The 20,121-nt window shown below is 35.1% G+C and overlaps 1 pseudogene; it reads right to left on the reverse strand.

Annotated features, from left to right (window-relative positions):
- LOC106468102 overlaps positions 1–20,121 on the reverse strand; it is a 106,439-nt pseudogene that overhangs the window by 38,930 nt on the left and 47,388 nt on the right.

Below are 20,121 nucleotides of genomic sequence, written 5' to 3' on the forward strand. Positions count from 1 at the left end.
TAATCTAAACAAACGTTGATATTAAAATAAATGGCTCGGCATGGCCAGGTGGTTAAGGCGCTCGACTCGCAATCTGCGGGTCGCGGGTTCGAATCCCCGTCACACCAAACATGCTCGCCCTTTCAGCCGTGGGGGCGTTATAATGTGACGGTCAATCCCACTATTCGTTGGTAAAAGAGTAGTCCAAGAGTTGGCGGTGGGTGGTGATGACTAGTTGCCTTCCCTCTAGTATTACACTGCTAAATTAGGGTCGGCTAGCGCGGATAGCCCTCGTGTAGCTTTGTGCGAAATTCAAAATAAACAAACAATTAAAATAATATAATAATAAATCCGTCACAGCGTACACGAAAAGATTACTGTAATTCAAATCAACTTTTTTTTTTTTTTTTTTACGAAGATAAACATGTCAGAACATGTAAGGAACACCGACTTACGTTGATAATACTAGACGTAACACATAAGAATAGACTGCCTGGTGTACCAGCGGTTCCTAAACTTTAAGTTGCAACCGACAGATGGGTCGCAGAAAAAATACAACTGGTAAATACATACACATTTTTGTCTTAACATTACTTACAAGAGTCCTACTGTACTATATTTAAATATATTGGAAAAGTAATCTCTTCCACCTGAGCATGGGTCCCACAACATTTCACGGCCACTCAAGTGGTTTTCCAGTTCGCCAATGCACTAATGTTTCGTAAATTTCTAATTATAAAAACTTACCTTCTAGCTTCATCCCAACGTCCAGACACTTTTGGAAGCGGCAGTACGGACAACGTTTCCTCTGGCTTTTGTCTATGTGACAGTTCCTGTCTGCTACACATGTGTACACTTTTTTGTTCTGTACTGTACGTTTGAAGAACCCTTTACATGATTCACACGTGAGTAAGCCGTAATGGTAGCCAGACACCTTGTCCCCACACACCGGGCATAATTCCTCCAACCCCTCCTTAGTGTCCGGCGGTTCGTGGAATTCCTGGGAGGAGGCCGGACTGCTTAACATGTTGCTAGCTGCTGAGAAAAAACAAGCCGTTGGGTCCATTAGTGGCGGAGAGGTCATTATGGTACACGCTGTGGAATACATTTTATAACGAAAAAGAAAAAACCCACTTCCTCTAAATTATATTTTAAATCATTCAATTTCTTTCAACACAACGACACGGAAAAATATAAAACATGGTGCTGTCGCCACACATTAATTACAAAGGGGTGTTAGGTTGGCCACAGATTTTAAATAGCTTCACGTGGAAAACCTTCAGAATCAACCACAAATCAGAGAAAGTATCTTTCGCTACGACACATACAAACTGCTCACTAACCTCTAGATACCGTCTAGAAGTAGTGGGTCTATGTCAGGCAATGCGCGTGCCTGTGGAGTATTGACCTACTAACTGGGGTAAGTATTGCCCAATCATAGTCCGCCGTACACTACCGAAGGAGAGCGATAATTAAGGAGAGACTAAAGGAAAGAGTTTATAACCCGAAAGGAAGAAATACTTTATATTCTAGAAGTCGATTCAGATGTAACGAGAGCTAAGCACCAGCTTATACCAATTCTTATCGTTAGCTGGTTGTTAGACTCTACTACATCAAAGCATTCAGTCAAATTAGGCTTAATAATCGCGAGATACAAATAAAAATTTTAATAAAATCCACAAAATTCGTCATGAAAGTTCTCTTTATGTCACCTAGGTGTTCATCTGAAAATTTGTGTTCTTCTTTAACACATACTTGTCAGATTTACCGTAAAAATGGCAGGACACTACTTTTAATGTCAGTTTAGTGTGTTACTCGTTAATTATTCACCCTTGAATCGAGAAGACTTGGTATCAATAGTGATACCAGTAAAATTAACTTTGGTACACTTTTAAACTCTCAAACCATAGTCTTTACTAATAATTGATCTCGATTGTGATTAATAAGTTCTTTATTACTCGGTAAAAGATTTAATTACGTATTTTTATTTGCACATTTATTGTTCTATACGTGTATTTTATGTTTTTATTTGCACATTTATCGTTCTATACGTGTATTTTATGTTTTTATTTGCACATTTATCGTTCTATACGTGTATTTTATGCTATGACAAATATACCTATTCCACATATCAACTGGTATTCATATGTTGTATCACATGTATACTTTTACCATATTAGTTGGAAATTAAATGTTGTATGATGTGCACTTAAAACATGAAATAGTATATACAAGTTGTATGACGTGAACATCATTTTACTTGCATTTTCACGTACAATATTAGTAATAGTAAATAGGACGTCTGTATTTATCATGGTTATACTCAATAAATAAAAAAAGAACATTATTATATACACATGCATCCTTAGTTAAACATAATTTTCTAGATTTACTGAACTATCTTTATATTTGTATATTCATGCATGAAAACAGTGTGTTAAGGATACACATGCTTGGCTTTGTGCGTGAAGGAGAGCTAGTGTTATAGGTACAACGTGAATTAACAAACAGGTTCAGATACCTTAGTACAAAACATGTCCTTTCTAATTCAAAACCAGCATTTTTTAACTGTATCACTTTCACCCTTTGGTCATTTACGGGAGAGACGTTTCTCATAAACAAACAAGTTGGAGTGATGTTTTTTTTAAACGAACAAATAAGTTAGCACATAAAATTAGATGTACTTCCGCAGGGTCCCCGAAAGTGTTCCGTTTCAAAAATAAATAAAACCAAAATTAAGAATAAAAATTTGTTTTTCTTGCTTTTCAAGTTCATATGTCATGGTGTATTGTAGCATACAGAGTGCATTATTCTTCTCGTGATTCATGGCATGCGCACATTTTCACTGACGTCACGACATTAAAAATTGCAACACATAATTTTAGTGTTACTGAGTGACAGGTAGACAAACACTACCGTAAATTGGTGCGACTGGTTAAAACAGGTGATCTTTTTTCCCAATGTTTTCCAAATGCTGTTTTAATTATTTCTGTAGATACGACAGTGTAATAAGGAAACTGTGCAACAATAACTGTACTTTCAGCTGGTAGAACTTGAAGAAATGGGCAAGTGTGTGTGGAGAAAGCAAAGTATTATTCTCCAACCTGTCTTAACACGTGGTAGAAAAAACATTCATACATCTCTTCATAAAACAGTTTTGAATTCAGAATGTATTAAACGCATGTATCTTTATCGTATACTTTGCAGAAGCGGAAAGTGGCTCAGCGGAATGTCTGCGGACTTACAATGCTAGAAACCGGGTTTCAATACCCGTGGTGGGCAGAGCACAGATATAGCCTATTGTGCAGCTTTGTGCTTAACTACAAAGAAAACTTTGCAGAAAAATATATGTTACACAATCACCATAAAATATCCATAATTCACACTTGACTTTTTTATAAATAAATACGATAATTTCAAACGGTATGCATTTTAATATTTTATCTACTTTTCTCATAACATTTCACTTCAGCAAAAAAATAAAGCTTATATTTCAAACGTTACAAAATACCCTCATGGTTGGAACACATACTTAACTCGTACTTTAGAGCTTCTAAAATATTCACGTCCACCATAAAGAAATTCATGTACACATCACACTTCTTTTTCTACTTCTTAGTTTCGAACTGGATTATTTTGTAGAACACAACAAATATTTACATAATTCTGTAATGGAAGACTGGTCCAACTAGAACCCGTAAACTCAAAGAAAAAGTTCTGCCAAAGTCTAATTTTCCAGATCTTAGTTTTCCAGGACCATAAGGTCTGTATAACGGCCCCTCGTTTAAAGTGTGAGAGATCTCGGCTACACAAAAATAAAGTTAGAACACCAAAGAAAAAATATATATTGTGTCCAGCTAGTGGTTGCCGCACGACCATGAGATTAGACCATGGGAGGGAGGGAAGGCAGGGAAGTTTAGTCAATGAAAAAAGATTTTACTAACTTAAGGCTACGAGATCAACTCTCATTTGATACAGCACTCGCTTGGTATGTGAGAAATACTAAGTTCGATCCTGGCACATGCAAAAAAAAATGTAGAACATCATGGAATATTCTTCATCAACTCCTAATTTTTACCAACACTACAAGCTCGTGTAACATAAATGAATATATTTATTATAGATATTAACAAATGCTAGTACTTTATTTTCTTTTGGCACTCGACTACAAGTGTTTCCCTAAACCAAAACTTCATGTCACATAATTTGAATGAGTTTACACGTAAGTTTCAAGTGTAAACAATTACACGAACAGTAACCAAATGCAAATCTGTTAACAATTACTATTACACTAAGCTTCTCATGTTTTTGATATAAATATCCAACTTAGGTACCCATTCAACACACGGGGAAGACGGAGTATTCTGGCGTGATATAGACCCCATATGCCACTCCCCTGGGAAGCCTAAGGGGATAAGCTAGGTTTGGTGACAATCGGTCCAGCAGTTCGAAAGTTATAGGCGAATACATACATGCATACTTTTGTCAAATAATGGTTTAAAATTTAACTTGCATGTGGTGACACGCTTCTATGCAGTATATGTTTACGTACTGTAAACTCAATATTCGAAAGCATGGATACTTTTTTCATACAATTTTAATTTAATATTAAAACTAAAAGACACGTACTCTAATACGAGTAGCAGCAAGATTTAGGTCACCCGCATTCCAGAATAGCTGTGAGAAGCGAGCCAGAGCGTTAATTATCACACAGTGACGTAACGTTTCTACGCAAGAATAAAGACCCACAATCCTCTTCGATCGGCTTGATCTTGAACTGAATACACAGTAACATACATATTTGTCCCATTTCGTTCGTGTTGACAGTGGCATACTTTCACCCGCAAACTCAGAAATAAAAAAAAAATCTCAGTTCTTCAGTTAACCAAAGGGTATGAATAATCTGATTTCTCCTCCGCTTCCACCTGCTTACGTAATTCAAATTCGCTGACCTGTGACTAAACTTCCCAAATTTATCGGAAATTTTAAAGTACAAGTCATTTTTTAACAGAAAGAATTAAGGCGTTTTTGTTGTTGTTGTTTTTGTTACGTGAAAACTGGTTATTTTCCCTACAAAGCCAGCAAGAAACAACCAACAACTATACTCTTATATTAAAAATTATGGCGAAAAAACAAAACAAAAACTATCCACTGATCAAGGTCGCACTGATGCAACTACAGAAAATACGCTTGTTAGTCGATGCACTGTCAAATGCACTAGAGTTAAAGTAACTGTCGGACTTCAACTGATCCACCGCGGTAAATCTCCATGGAATTCACATGTACAAAGAGATTCTGTTGATTTATTTGGCTACTGATCTGCTGTTCAATTTACGTGTGTTGCGGTGCACTATTTACCCGAGTAAGGAATGATTCTGTTGATTTAACTATTACATTTACACGTGCGTGTGGTGATTCACTGTTCAATTTACATGAGTAGTGATTTTTTGTTAAATTAATTTTTTATCACGTACACACATCTGTTTAATTAACATTGTTAAAGTCATATAATGCGATTGAATGTAGAATAGCCTTGTGTTATGATGCATTGTAAATTTAGGTGTTTAATGATCCACTTTCATTGTTGAATTAACTTACATGGCAATTCACTTTTAAACTTGTTATATAACTATGTAGACAAAACCATGGTTGAATTTATTATTGCAAAAATAATGCGATGCTTTTCGTTTGTTTGTAGTTAAGTACAATGCTACACAATGAGTTATCTGTGCTATGCCCACCACGGGTATCGAAACCCGGTTTCCAGCGTTATAAGTCCTCAGACTTAGCGCTATGCCACTGGGGGGGGGGGCTAATATGATGTTAATGTTTTGTTAGTAGACAGGGACTGCGAGTTTAGTATTTTGTAATATCCTTGGTTAGTTCAGTGGTACAGCAGATGTTTTAACTAATATCCACTGGAAAGTTTTATTTAAATATACTTACCACCCATTTAAAAGTTTTATTTTTGCCGATTATTTGTTTTATCATAATGTTCTTATGGCGAATAATAAACTTTTCCATATATAAAGATGTGGTACCCGTTTATTTACATTATATAGCAAGTAGGTTGAAACAGACATTTGTATTGCCGTTCCCCAATGGCTCAGCCATTATGCACGATAGTTTTCGATATTAAGTTTGTTTTGTTTCAAGTTAAGCACAAAGCTACACAATGGGCTGTCTGTGCTCTGCCCACCACGAATATCGAAACCCGGTTTCTAGCGTTGTCCGCAGAAATTTGTTTGTTTTGAATTTTGCGCAAAGCTACACGAGTGCTATCTACGCTAGCCGTCCCTAATTTAGCAGTGTAAGACTATAAGGAAGGCAGCTAGTCATCACCACCCATCGCCAACTCTTGGGCTACTCTTTTACCAACGAATAGCGGGATTGACCGTTACATTATAACGCCCCACGTCCGCAGAAATACCACTGTGCCACTAGGGAGCTCGATATAAGTGCCTTTAGTATTCAACGTGTAGTCTGTTAATCACAAAATACGGATTATTATACAGGGTTTTGTTTGATGGTTAATATCAAGTTAAGATCGACGTTTACAACGTATGTTTTTGTTTTTTTATTACTATGGCTGGGTATTCTATAATGAACATTCGAAGATTGCTTTTGGCAAATAATTTTTTAACTTATTATATTTTTATAAAGCTCAACTTCAAGAGGAAATCAGTGTTGATTTTTCAAGATATTTAACTAATAATAATAATATCACGATTTGTTCTCATTTTATTCATGCTTACTCAATAGGTTATATTATTAATTGTCTTTTATTATATCCTTAACGTTTTCTTTTAGTGTTTTCAATAATTTTTGTAATTCGCAATTGTAGGCATTTTAAATGTTTTTCTTGTGTAATTTCTGTATTTGTTTTCTACGTACAATGATTTGCTGTATCTTGATTATGAGGCCACCTGTAGAGGGTCCTTTAAACATAGAGGGAGGGAGAGAAAACTGGATCCTATTTTCACGTATCGGCTTTTTCTCTTCAAATTTTGTCTTAAATATTTTACTAGTGTATTTGAATTGAAGCTATTCATAGATTGTTTGTACACAGATTTACATTTAATTAATAACGTGATCGCTGCTAAAGTATTTCCATGAATATACTTACCTAGAAGTACCTGTCCAACATTAGTCTTAATGATTGAATTTAAGTACGTGCTATAGTTTAATATGAACCACATAACAGGGGAGTTAGTCTCTCGTGAGATATCGGAAAGTTGGTAGTTTTTGCCTATTTGAAAATGGAAGGAAGGGATCTCTGTCAAGTTATTTAGTCATTATAGACTCATAAATGTGGGCAGTATTTCAACAAGAAATGTTCAATATTTGCTTACTGAGGATTTAGGTATATAATGCTATACAGTTCCTACAATTCCAACATGCAGCTTATCAAAGATACCGGTGGTAATAAGTAAGTACAAATAGCAGTTCAAAACACCCATTATGTCAAAATCACTGATATTTATTACCCCTTGCAATTGCAAGCTTCAACATGACAACTGAACGCTAATCAGAAAATAACTAAGGTACAAGTTTTGAAATAACTGTAGTCAAATCAGGTTTCTGTGATTTTTGAAATGTCACTCCTTTACTATATTCGCTACTGTTTAGTAAACGGTAACAAATAAAAGATTATTTAGTAATAGTGTTAAACCAGTTCATGGAACCGCGGGAACTTTAACCTGCTAACTTAACTCTTAATAACGGTATAATTATCATTTTCTTACTTTATACCAGATATCAAAAAATAAATACGAACTAATTACTACCACACATGCCTATATTTAATTAATCTTTTGTCGCCTTAACCGCCTGTCGGTTTGTTTCATCCTCTTACGATCTTTTTGGTTTGTAATTGTTAGCTACAGTGCAGACCTGAGGTCAAACCAGCATGTTCATTTGGGGAGATTTTATTTTAATTCTTTATAAATTTGACCCATCTTTCCTCTTCTGAATATATTTCTTATTTTATTTTAAACCTTTTAAGGTCAACACCAAAGCAAAATATAGTAAAAACGTCCATATGTTGAGCATAAAAGATGAAGGGGGGGGGGTAAAAACCTTAGCTTGAACTTTTCTGCCCTATAAGTTAGGCACCTGTGTTGTTATCTGGATGGCGGAAGTGATATGGGTTTCGTGTACTGAGATTTTCAAAAAGCTTTTGATAAGGTGTCACTCAAAAGATTAGCTAAGAAAATCGCGTCTTCAGTAGGGGTTGGGAAAGACTAGTTAATTGGATTGTAGGGCGGTTGGATAGAAGAAAGCAAAAGGTTGTTATTAACGGAACCCAGTCAAACTGGAACCTTGCTACCAGTGAAATACCTCAAGGGCCATCTGTGACTTTTTATAATTAACATTAATGATATTGATAGCGGTGTTAAGAAATTAGCAAAGTTTGTTGATAACATTAAATTCTTAGGTATTTCTAGCTATATAGTGGATATTTCAGAATTAATTATAATTACGTGCAAGGTTACGCATTTGTGTTATCATAATTTAGATCACTCGTTTAATATAGATGAGAATACAACAGCGCAATTGAAGAAAAAGGGTGTTGACACAGTGGTCAATAAAGGTCATTCGAGCAACTGAAGCAATGAATGCTCCGAGTATTTACAGGCGTATTGATTACAAATCAATAGATGTTAATTATCTCTCTGAATCTCTACACAACTTCACTTGGAACACTGTGTAAAATTTTGATTTCCTTATCTAAGAAAGGATACTGACTTACTGGAAAGGGTTTAGGGAAGAGCTATTAAGATGATTCCTGGGACGAATGAATTATCTTAAGGGATAGGATAAGATCTCTTAACTTGTTTTCTCTTGACAAAATAAGGGTAAGAGGTGATCTTATTGAAGTTTACAAGATTACCCGAGGATCGATGAGATACAGACCACTGATTTCTTTATATTGTATTTTGAAGCCAATAGGACGATAGGACACAAGTTTAAGATTTGTAAAAGACGGACTAGGCCCCAGCCCAGTTAAGGCATACTTTCCTCTGTTATTTTTGAAACAGGATAAGTGGCGTCGGTAGTAATGGGAACCAGCACTTTACAAGGGTTTAAGAGGGGAATCGACGATTTTCCTGAAATTAAAGGTTGAGTTTAAATTTTTACTTTTTTAATATGTTGAAATATTATCTTCAAAAATAAAAATAAGAGGGAATCCTCAATAGCCGCGGCACTTGAAAGTCTTTTAGGCAGGATTAGAGTAAATTAATCTATAAGACCTCCACTCCCCCTTTTTTATTAGCTATATTTTTGTGCGCCAGCAATAGCAAGTTTAGGGCGCGCTTATACCCAATTCAATTTTTATTACTCATCAGGAGCTGTACCAGCCTACCCTCAAACTGAAATTATTTTAGGCAGGATTAGAGTAAATTAGGCCTTGGGCGTAGTCAAATACATCAATCGAAAGGGTTTGACTTCCCGAGTCCAAAACTAATTAGATCTCAAATCGGTCAAGAGATGATGGAGCTATGAGCTAAATGTTTGTACTTGAAAAACTCTGAACTATTCTATGAGCCGCTATGCGGCGGCTAAAAATACGAGTTTTTGCAAAATGTGCAACTTTTCTTAATTTTAATTAAAATTATAAATTCTTGTATTATGAAATTCCACAAACTGTGGCATTCTAAAATATTTTTATGTAGTAACATACCATTATTTTATGAAAGATTTCTTGTGAGAAGTTGCAAAAAAAGAAACGTGCATTTTATAATACGTATATTTGTCGATTATAAATGTTACAAAACTGGTCGTTAAAGGTCGTTTTTGTAGTGTTTTGATTGACTGTTGTCAATATATCTCAGAGAACTATGGTAGACCTAGGCTAAATTACCGAAAATTTTACATACACAAAAGAACATTTTAAACGGTATTACTTATTGCTCAAGTTTGAGTGAAACGCTACGTCGAAAATGGCGTAAAACGGATTAACTCTAGAACGGCAGCGTGGGGTCAACTATGACCACATACCATCTGGTATTAATGACTGAAATTTTAACGCTAGCATTCTAGGATTAAATCCTGAAGTGCTAAGATCATGTAACATTGGAAACCCGTATTAGACTAGTAAATTTTGTTGTCAAGCAGAAGCTCACTCAAATGAACAATCTGTGCTGTGCTCATCAATACCTGATTTTTAGTCTCAGACTTACTGCTGATCCACCTGGGATAAATGGGGGGGACTAGGAACGAGAGATGAGGTTAAACTTATTATTGGTCTTATTCTGTTCTAATATTACTTTTAAAGCTCATTCATTACAGGACCTTATGAACTTCACAAAATTAGCAATCTAGCAGATTGTATGTGTACTCCAAATGCATTAATGCATTCCATTATATAACATAAAACAGTTAATTCGTATTATTTAATGACGTTGAAAAAGTTAAGTTGCTGCCTTCTACTATACAACACTCATGTGATGTATGCACGTGCATTACTCAGTTTTTACTCTCTTACTGGTATTATTATTATTATTAAGCGTACAGAAAGTAATTGCAATTATTTTAAAGGCTCAATAAAGACATACCCGGAAAATTTATATAAACACTATATATCATATTTGTAAGATAAAGCTCTCATGAGTACTCCATTATAATTTTATAATTTATTCTCACTACTTCAGTATAGGATCAATATAAAGTATAATCTCTGTGAAGTATACGTACATAATACACATTAAGGTTGAAAGATAACCTTATCACGAGTATTCCATTATTTTCTAGATCTTAGAATTCATTTTCACCTCTTCAGTGTGAGTACATGATATGGCACGATTAAATCTCATCTAAGATCTACGAATGTAATTAAACTGTGCATCATAAGCTTCAGTAATCGTCCGTTTATAAAAACTGTTATTCAACTAAACCCGAACAAACTTGTTAGCCGTAAGAATAAGATTTCATTATAAATTTCCAGCTGTAGTTCATGGTAAGGCCATGGGTTGCAATAAAACATTGTAGCCGGGTAATAGTAATTACGTTTCTAGTATTTACCTTCAAATTATTTGTTTAGTTACCTATATCCAGTTATTTTCGCATGTTTAATCAGCCTGAGTTTATTTGAAATACATACAGGTTTTAAAGTTGTTTTTAATGCTCTTGTATGTAAATTGCACACACTCACACACTCAAGTTTTGTCAAAGGCTAACTTTAAAGTTGTTTTTAATGCTCGTGTATGTAAATTACACACACACACACACACTCAAGTTTGTCAAAGGCTAACTTTGAAGTTGTTTTTAATGCTCATGTATGTAAATTGCACACACACACACTCATGTACAACATTAAAGTTACTTAATGGTCGTATCTTACACAACCCTTCTTTCCATGACTGTTATGTATTACGATACGTTATTATTGTGTATTGTAAACTCACTGTTTGCTAACGTAAAGTATAATGTACGATTACTGTGTGAAAATCTCGAAATAAGGACGCGAAATCTGTCGCATGAAAATAAGTTGTAATGTCAGTCTAAGAATGTTAACCATTCAATTCCAGATTTTTACAGGGTATTTTTCCACCTTTAAACATTAACTATTACGGTGAGATTTATATGACCCTAAGCGATTTTCTTTTTGTCAACAACTAATTTTCTAACTTGTAAGAATATTGTGAAGCTCTTCGATATAATAACTTTTTTTAAAACACATTCTAGTTATAAAATAAAAGTATGGGTTCTGCTTGACACTAATAAAAATCACACTAATACTTAAGTTAAAGATTAAGCCTCGCTTAGTGAAGGTTTACCCATTAAAACTGTGTTCGTCATAAAGGAATAGGTCGGCGTATGAAAGGTAATTTTCCGCTATGTTCTGTCAATGTAATAAGTATTTCCAGTTTGGACTAATAAGCATGCCACTACTGAACGATACTGGTAAAGCTGTCATTAAAGTTTGTGAACAAATCTTAAAGTATTTACATCTTTTATTGTTTATTTGTTGTTATGAAGATAACTAAACAATTGGGCTATCTGTGCTGTGTCCACAACGGGTATCGATTGGTTTCGTCGTTTTTGTTAATTTCGCGCAAAGCCACCAGAGGGCTTTATTAGCTAGCAGTGAAGTGATAGACGATCAACACCACCCCCGCCAACTCTTGGGCTACTCTTTAGCAATGAAGAGTGGGATTGAACGATACATTACAATACCCCCACGGCTAAAAGGGGCTAGCATATTCGGTGAGGGGATTCGAACCTGCGAACCACAAATTGCTAGTCGAGCGTCCTAACTACCTTGGGTATCGAAGACTAAGTTTTAACGTTACAAGCCCTCAGACTTACTGATAGGCAAAACAAAACATTTAAACCAACATGGAAATTAAAGGCTATCACCGTCCTGACGAACTCATTGAAGTGTTAAGCCTCATAACAAAATAGTACCGATATAATTTCTAAAGTATAACTGATATTTACTTGAGTATTGAAACTGAAATCTAAAACTGCACTTACGAAAAATAATCTATGATCCGGGATTAGATGAGGTTTGTCCTATATATTATGTATGAAAATTTAAAAAAGGTTTTAATGTTTTAGTGGTTCTAGGTCCCTCTGTGGCTCAGAGACACGTTTGAGGGAGTATAACACTAAAACTTGGGTTTCGACACCCGCTGTGGACACAACACAGATATCCACTGTATAGCTTTGCACTTAATAAAAAACAAAGGTGTTCTAGAGGCTATCTGTATCAAACATTGGCGCCACCATATGCGCGATTAGTTTCAATGTCAAAAACGTCACCCCCTACTCACAATGCAAATACAAATTACTGGAACTCTTGTAATCTTTTAATTCTTTTTTTTGTTGTTGTTGTTGTGCGAAATTTTTAAGACTCTCCCCCTCCAAATATAATGAAAAATAGTGGTGTGAAGTTTTTGTAATAATCTAAAAAGAAGCAGAACTTGGGAATCCGAAATACATATGAAACTTAATCCTAAATTATAACACAATTTATCGTGACTGTAAGACATTGTTATAATGATAATTTTTTCCAATCTTCCCTAGTAAGCAGCCACAATGTTGCCGATATAAAGAATACACACACTGTTATAATCAAAGTTCCAGTTAGATTTCCTTGCAAGTGAAATGTAAAACAAAACAGGGATAATCGCAGTGCCACAGCTCAACTAAATACAAAGGGCATTGCCATAAATCACATACTTTTTCACTGTTTATATACTTTGTTAACTGTTCATTGAACGTATTTTCTACTACTAGATGTCGCTCGTGCATACCTCTCCGTGCACTAATTCGTAATAGCACTGCTTCATTGACCACGCATTCGCTACAGAAAGCATTAATTTCAAGCTGTTGTAAATTACAGAAACAAGTATGGATGACAAGTCGCTTAGTAAATGTAATTTTATTTTTATATTTTCACGCAATAGTTAAAGGATTTCTCTCCCTCTCTCTATCTAATAATTTTAAACTTAATTAATAACTTATTGTTATCAGTTTGAATTTATCAACGGGAAATCTTTAGGCTTATAACGCTAATATCCGGGGTTCGATATCCGTGGTTAGCACAGCACAGATAGCCCATTATGTACCTTTGTGTATGAAAACAAACAACCAAAAACAAAAAACAAACCAATATGTATTTAGCTTTCAATAACTAACAATATTTGTGGCAGTTGTAAACTTGATCAAATCTATACAAAATGTTATGGTATAGCAAAGTGTATTTCTTAACTTTTATTGTTGTTTTTATTTCTTGCTTTTGAAATATGAGCTTATCTTTCGACGTTGCCAGACGTGCTTAATAAGCTTAAACGTTTGAAGAAGGGCTGTGTTAAAGAGTACTGAGCATATAAAAGCGGAACCATGCACGTTGAGTTCCAACTCCTCTTATCATAAAACACTTGATAACCTAGAATATATCACAAAGGAAGCATGATGAATAACAAATTAAGGCAAAAAAAATAGACAACAGATGATAGAAAGAATAAGGGAAAGCTCAACAGACAAGAGGTACACACTAACGTAGAACTAGGTAAATGTAATGGTAATTGCACAGAAAAATATGATTAAAGACGGGCATAAACAAGAAAGACAGCGACTTGTATTCAAACATATGAATAAAATAGAGACATGTACATATTCGTATTTGTACAAAATATCTGTGGCTAAATCGCGTACGTGAATTAAAATAGAAAATTCCCAAAATACGTACACTATATTAGATATCAATCACCTATTTGTCTGCCTTAACTGAGAATAATCTTGTTTGTAAATAAGATAAACACATCATAACTATATGTTAAAAACACTTCTTAAATATCATGAATATACTTTGGCAATTAACTTTTTTAAAACAATCCTGTTCCCGTATAAAGCCCCCCCCCCCAAAAAAAAATACCTGTCTTACTACATATTTGCTCCTAGTTTACAGGTTTATTTTCACAATATGTTAGTTACCCTGTATTTCAATTTCATTTAAGCAACACAGTCACTAATAAACCAACACACATCATTACTTACATTTTTATAATTAAAAAAAAACGATTTATCAAATTCTGATATAAATAAAATTCGCTTTCTATTCACGGTTACATAGAGAAACTCAAGGGAAGGAACATAAACTCATAAGAATAAATAAAACAATTACTAGGGTTGGGGTATTCGTACGTCATGAGTTACATCTAAAGTAATTATATTCCCCTATTTGAAAACGGCAGAGAAAAACGACACACAAAGCAAAATTAAAGTTACAGGCAATACAAAAACTGAGGTTTGGAGATAAGACAACGACAACACTTTTACAACGCATTGTAGCCCAGTCTTACAGCGTCTTTTAATTAAAGGAACTTATAATGACATTAATTGATAATGCACATCACACACGACTAAATATTGTGATATGTCAGCATTCTTATCCTGCTTAAAATGAAAAGGGAAAGAGTTTGATGGTAAACGAATGAACTGTTACATAAGCGGGATGATACGAACACAGACGTAAAAATACACTAAAAATACTTACATATTCTACTTACATAACACAAGATATACATATACGTTGATTAACGAAACAATATTAAAAGTGGGGACTAACCTACAATTATTAAATATGTGAGGGGGAGACAGGGGCGGTAGCATTCAAGCTCGGGAGAGGTCCCCAAATGGCAGTTACTGTGAAACATTTCTAGTCACATACAAGCAAATGACACCATAGTGTAGGGTCCCCAGCTGAACTAGGGAATCCAAGTGAGGTCAGCCTTCTTTTGACCCCCCCCTCCCCCTCCCGTCTAGCCGCTATTACTAGTTCAGTTTTCATTGAACTTTGGCAATATTCATTCCACATATAACAGAAAATTAACCACCCTTATTATCTATTCTGTCTCCAGAATGTCTGAAAAACCACGTTTCTAACAAAGCTTAATTAACAAAGTATTTAATCTACGTACGTGAAAAGTAACAATGTTATAAAGAGAGACGATAAATGTTATGTATACTAGCAAAAAAAATAAAATAAAAAATACCTGGCCTGCAGGGTTCAAAGGCCTCCCCAAAATTCACATACGTCCCATGTACTGACGAAGATCTCCCATTAACCCCAATTACTTTTATTATTACCCCAAGTGGGGTCTGTATTCGGAAACTAACCCCGTTAAAACCCCCGCCCATGGTATCTGGGCACGTGTGCGAACGTTTGATCCCGCTAGCTTATGAGCATGGCGCCCCGGGATCCTAAAGTGGGTCAGGAATGCAAAATCTGATTCCAGATGCGGGTTCAGCTACCCTGATACTCCTACACAATCATCGTGCCTGGACGACCTTCATGGCGTGATTTAGCCCCCTTGATAGGAGGCTACGTCATATCAATAAAAACACATTCTCTGGACCACCCCAAGCTCGTCCGGCAAATATGGTCCTGTTAGCTACAAAACTATGGGAGGAATTCGCTAACAAACAGACAAGTGAATTAATAAAGTGTAAAAATGCGGATGAATGTGTCGCTGTTTATCGGAGATATGATGTGGTATTGTATAGAACACAGATGGTGAGGAGACCAACCCCCATCAGTGGCATACTTCACACGGTTAAGTAACAGACATAAAATTATTAAAAAAACCTTTGTAGCTTCTGGACCTCTTAAACTACCTATGATCCGACGTTGATAAGTTTTTAAAAAGTTCCATTTTTAACTACTACTAAGAAAGTGGGTAACATGTTGAAGGCGTTTTAAACTTTCACATATTTCAATTTATGGATCATTTTCATCAGATCTTTCCTTCAATATATAATGGTTTGTGAAAATAGAAAGAATGAATACATAATGTATACTTAGCTCGTGAGAAATCGTTGTTGTTTTTCAGAGTTTCCAGAAAATTAAGGAAACAACAAGCACGGCTGCGACCCAGAGCAAACAAAAGCAGGCTCAATGATAGCGAAAACATAAGCCTGACGCGTGAAAATCTTCAGGCGTTGATAAGGTTTTCTAACATGCTGACACGGTATCAGAAGATATAATGACGTTTATTACAGGGTGATTGATTTAGGTTAGTTAAATTGAATGACACTTTTCAAAACTTCGACACCAACACTACTGGAGCATGCGTTAATTGATCAGCTATATCGTCTCACGATGTGTATGCGCCCCTCCTCCATTACAAAAAATCTAACAAAAACGCGGTAATCCTACTCAGCGTTCCATAAGACCTGTTTCTGACGCATCCACTGAACCGTTGCATGCTTTATTTCACAGGAGTTATTAATGAAAACTTCGTTTTATTGTCTAAAATATACAAATATCTAGGCCTACCTTACCTTTCATTTAAACTCTCACATCGCCATTAAAATCTAATTTTCGCCAAATAACTAATATTTGTACTAGCAGTAAAGAAATGCCACTTATTCATGCGAACCCTAAACGGTATAAAGTTAAGTCGTTTCTCCAATTTGAGCGCCACAAAGGAGAAAATTCCTCCTACACAGATTTTTCCGATAAAGTTGAACATTTCTTGTTGACCCATATAATATGACTTCCTAACACGGCATAACAGGTTTTAAGTAGTGAAACAAACAGGCAGTGTATCACGAAAGATAAAAAAAATCTCGTTAATCGAGCTATAGATACGCAACACTTTGGGCCGTCTGTCCATTTGTTTGTGTGTTAGTATGACAACTGAAGAACGGATACGACTAGAATTACCAAACTTGGCGCATGATTAATATTTAACGTTTACTGGACGTGAGATACTTTAAATGTAGAAGACGCCGTCTTTAATTTAACACAAAAAGGGCATTGTTCATACGGTGATAACTGACGTGGGTTGGCACCTCAACTTTGGGTTGTTAATCTGTGAGGAATATCTAAATAGAGGTTATCGATTACGCCTTACACCGTTGTAAATAACGCCTGTGGTTAGTGACCTTTGATTTTTTTTACCTCAAAAGTATTTAACTTTATGGTGTATCTTGTGGAAAATAAAAACACATCAAGTTGTAACTCAACCTTAATTTGCTCAGCTACAGCTATCATATGAACAGATGAAACAAAGGTACTGCTTATAAACATTTCAAGCGCGAGAAAATAATGACATTGAATGGTAAATGTCACATTGTTGTAATATATATATATTTGTTAATTATTCTTTGCCACACGTTACAAATCTCTTTGACTGGTTTCCTTGAAAAGTTATCTTTGAAAACGCTATAGCCTAACAAAAATAATTAGAAAAAACTTCAAAAGCTGTTTGAAAGACCGTCAATTCAAAATATTGATTGGATAGACTGTGTGAAAATTTAAGCTTTTCGCGCTACTATTTACAATTTCCGTTTAGGCTTAGAGTAAAGCCAGAATTTTTAAAGTTACGAAGCCAAAGTGAAACAACGTAGGCCTAATTGGAATCAAAATTATTTTACAATAAGTTGCCTGAAACGCCAAGAAGTAAGCTAGATTTTGGGTAACACTTGAAAAAAAAATTAGTTTGTTAAGCCTTAATCATGTGCTTTTCTAGTGAATTATAACGTTTTTATATCTTAAAAATGTTGAGTTAACTGTCAATTTCTTAAAGAATTCACCTTAATACATGTTGGCACGAGTGAATTATCATCCATTTCTGTGTATCATAATCACAAATGGTTCGTTTTTCTTTACTAACATATTTAATCTACATGAGTTTGAACACGCGAGACTGAGAGTGAAAATCTTGAGACTTATGCATGTGTGGTAGATCTCATTAGTGAAGAGCTTTCGACAACACTCGAAATTTCCAAGTCTTTTATAACTGCCATTTTACAGAGGAAACTATTTGTTTGAAATAATGTTGAATTATTTACAAAATCCTCTACGTTATATTTCTCTCTGGGTGTATATGTGTAATGTGGGCAAAATAATTTATATCGATAATTCATTTTAATTCCCCCAGCAAATATTAAATATTTATATACGATTAAATTGCTGTTGCTGTACAATTTTGAAAAAAATAAAAGTTTATTCCATGCAAGCTGAGGTATCCGTCCTTTGTCCGGCTTATGACCTTGAAAAATGTAAGGGTGAATGCTATAATAAATAAAACAAACATCCAAACTTTCACGCAAGTTATTTATAATATATTATTACACTATTCATTATTACCTCACTAAAAGTTTTGCATAAGCTTTAAAAACTCAATATGTATATACTTAAAACATGGTATATACTGTACGATGGTCAGGGTAACTTTGTAGGAAGAGGTAGCGGAAAAAGTAGTGACGGTAAGGGTATTTTATGTTACCTGCTTTCAACACTTAGCTCTTAATGTCCTTCCATGGTGTTTCATATGATTAATTAATTGACGGTCATTGGCCGCAGAAGTGTCTTACAGGCTGAAGCTTAAAGTTCATGGGTCAAAGTAGGAAGTGGGTATAATTCAAGAAACGGCTCTTCATATCAGCCTTATGGTGGCTATTAGAGTAGAAATTTCATTTGAGTTTATGTTACAATTGCAACAATGGAGGCCACTTTTTTTACTGTACTCCTCCATAGAGAGTGCTGGAGCACTCTCCGAGATATATAAGACGTTTGTGTCCCCTCCCTACGCTGTGTGTATTTTGTGTTACAGAAAATGTAATAGTTTTGTGTGTGTGTGTGTAAAGACGTGGTGTTATCTATGAATGTAGTTAATGTTAACTTACAATAATTGAATAATTGAGGTGGAGGGGGCAGTGAACCCTCCATCAACATGCCCCTTGTTCCAAACTATCATTTCACAAAGTATGGTTGAAATTGGCCCAGCGATCTAGGAGCAATTAGATAACGGACGGACGAACAGACAGACAAATAAACATACAGATTCTTGTGCTATATATATATATATATATATATATCTCGTAGCTTCAGTTATTCTAGTCTAAAAAAAGTTCAAAGAAAGTCAGGTGCATATATTCAACAACACACGCATGATGCACCTGTATTCAACTCTGCTTATACAGATCCTCACAGTTACTTGAAATGTCAGACAGTAAAATCACATTACACACAAAAGAAACAAATTCATACTTTTCTCATGTTTCATTTCTGATAGTAATCCTCAAATTCTTTAATTAAGAAATACACCCGAGTTGCTGCACCAGAGCCCTTTATAAAAAAACAAAAAACTGTTGGTTTTCTTCTCATCAAACACATTATACTTTTAATTTATTCACATTATACTTGTAAAAACACAAAACAGTTTCTGCGATTTCAACTTGAGAAATAAGCAACTATCTGTAGATACGTTTACTAGCATTTTGGTTCATATAATTAGAATAGCATAATCACATAAAATGGTTGATCGTTTTATTAGCCAACATGAAGTAGGATATTCTATAGAAATCAACAGTTGAACTAGAAGGGCACTCAGTAGAGCGCATACCTCCGCCACGCAGCGTTGATCATATTCGGCTCTCAAAAAAATACGTAACTGTGTTCGTGTGTCAGTCTTTATCAACGGACAAGAATAATTTTTGGCAGGGCAATAAGAAATAATATTCTACATATGTCCACCAAGTTTCATCATTTCTGACTGAGTTATAGTTTGTTTGTTTTTAATTATGCACAAAGCTACACAAGAGCTATCTGTGCTCTGCCCACCACGGGTATCGAAACCCGGTTTCTAGCGTTGTAAGTCCGCAGACATACCGCTGTACCAC

The sequence above is a fragment of the Limulus polyphemus genome, unplaced genomic scaffold (genome assembly GCF_000517525.1).
Source record: "Limulus polyphemus unplaced genomic scaffold, Limulus_polyphemus-2.1.2 Scaffold85, whole genome shotgun sequence".
In the NCBI taxonomy this organism is placed as follows: domain Eukaryota; kingdom Metazoa; phylum Arthropoda; class Merostomata; order Xiphosura; family Limulidae; genus Limulus; species Limulus polyphemus.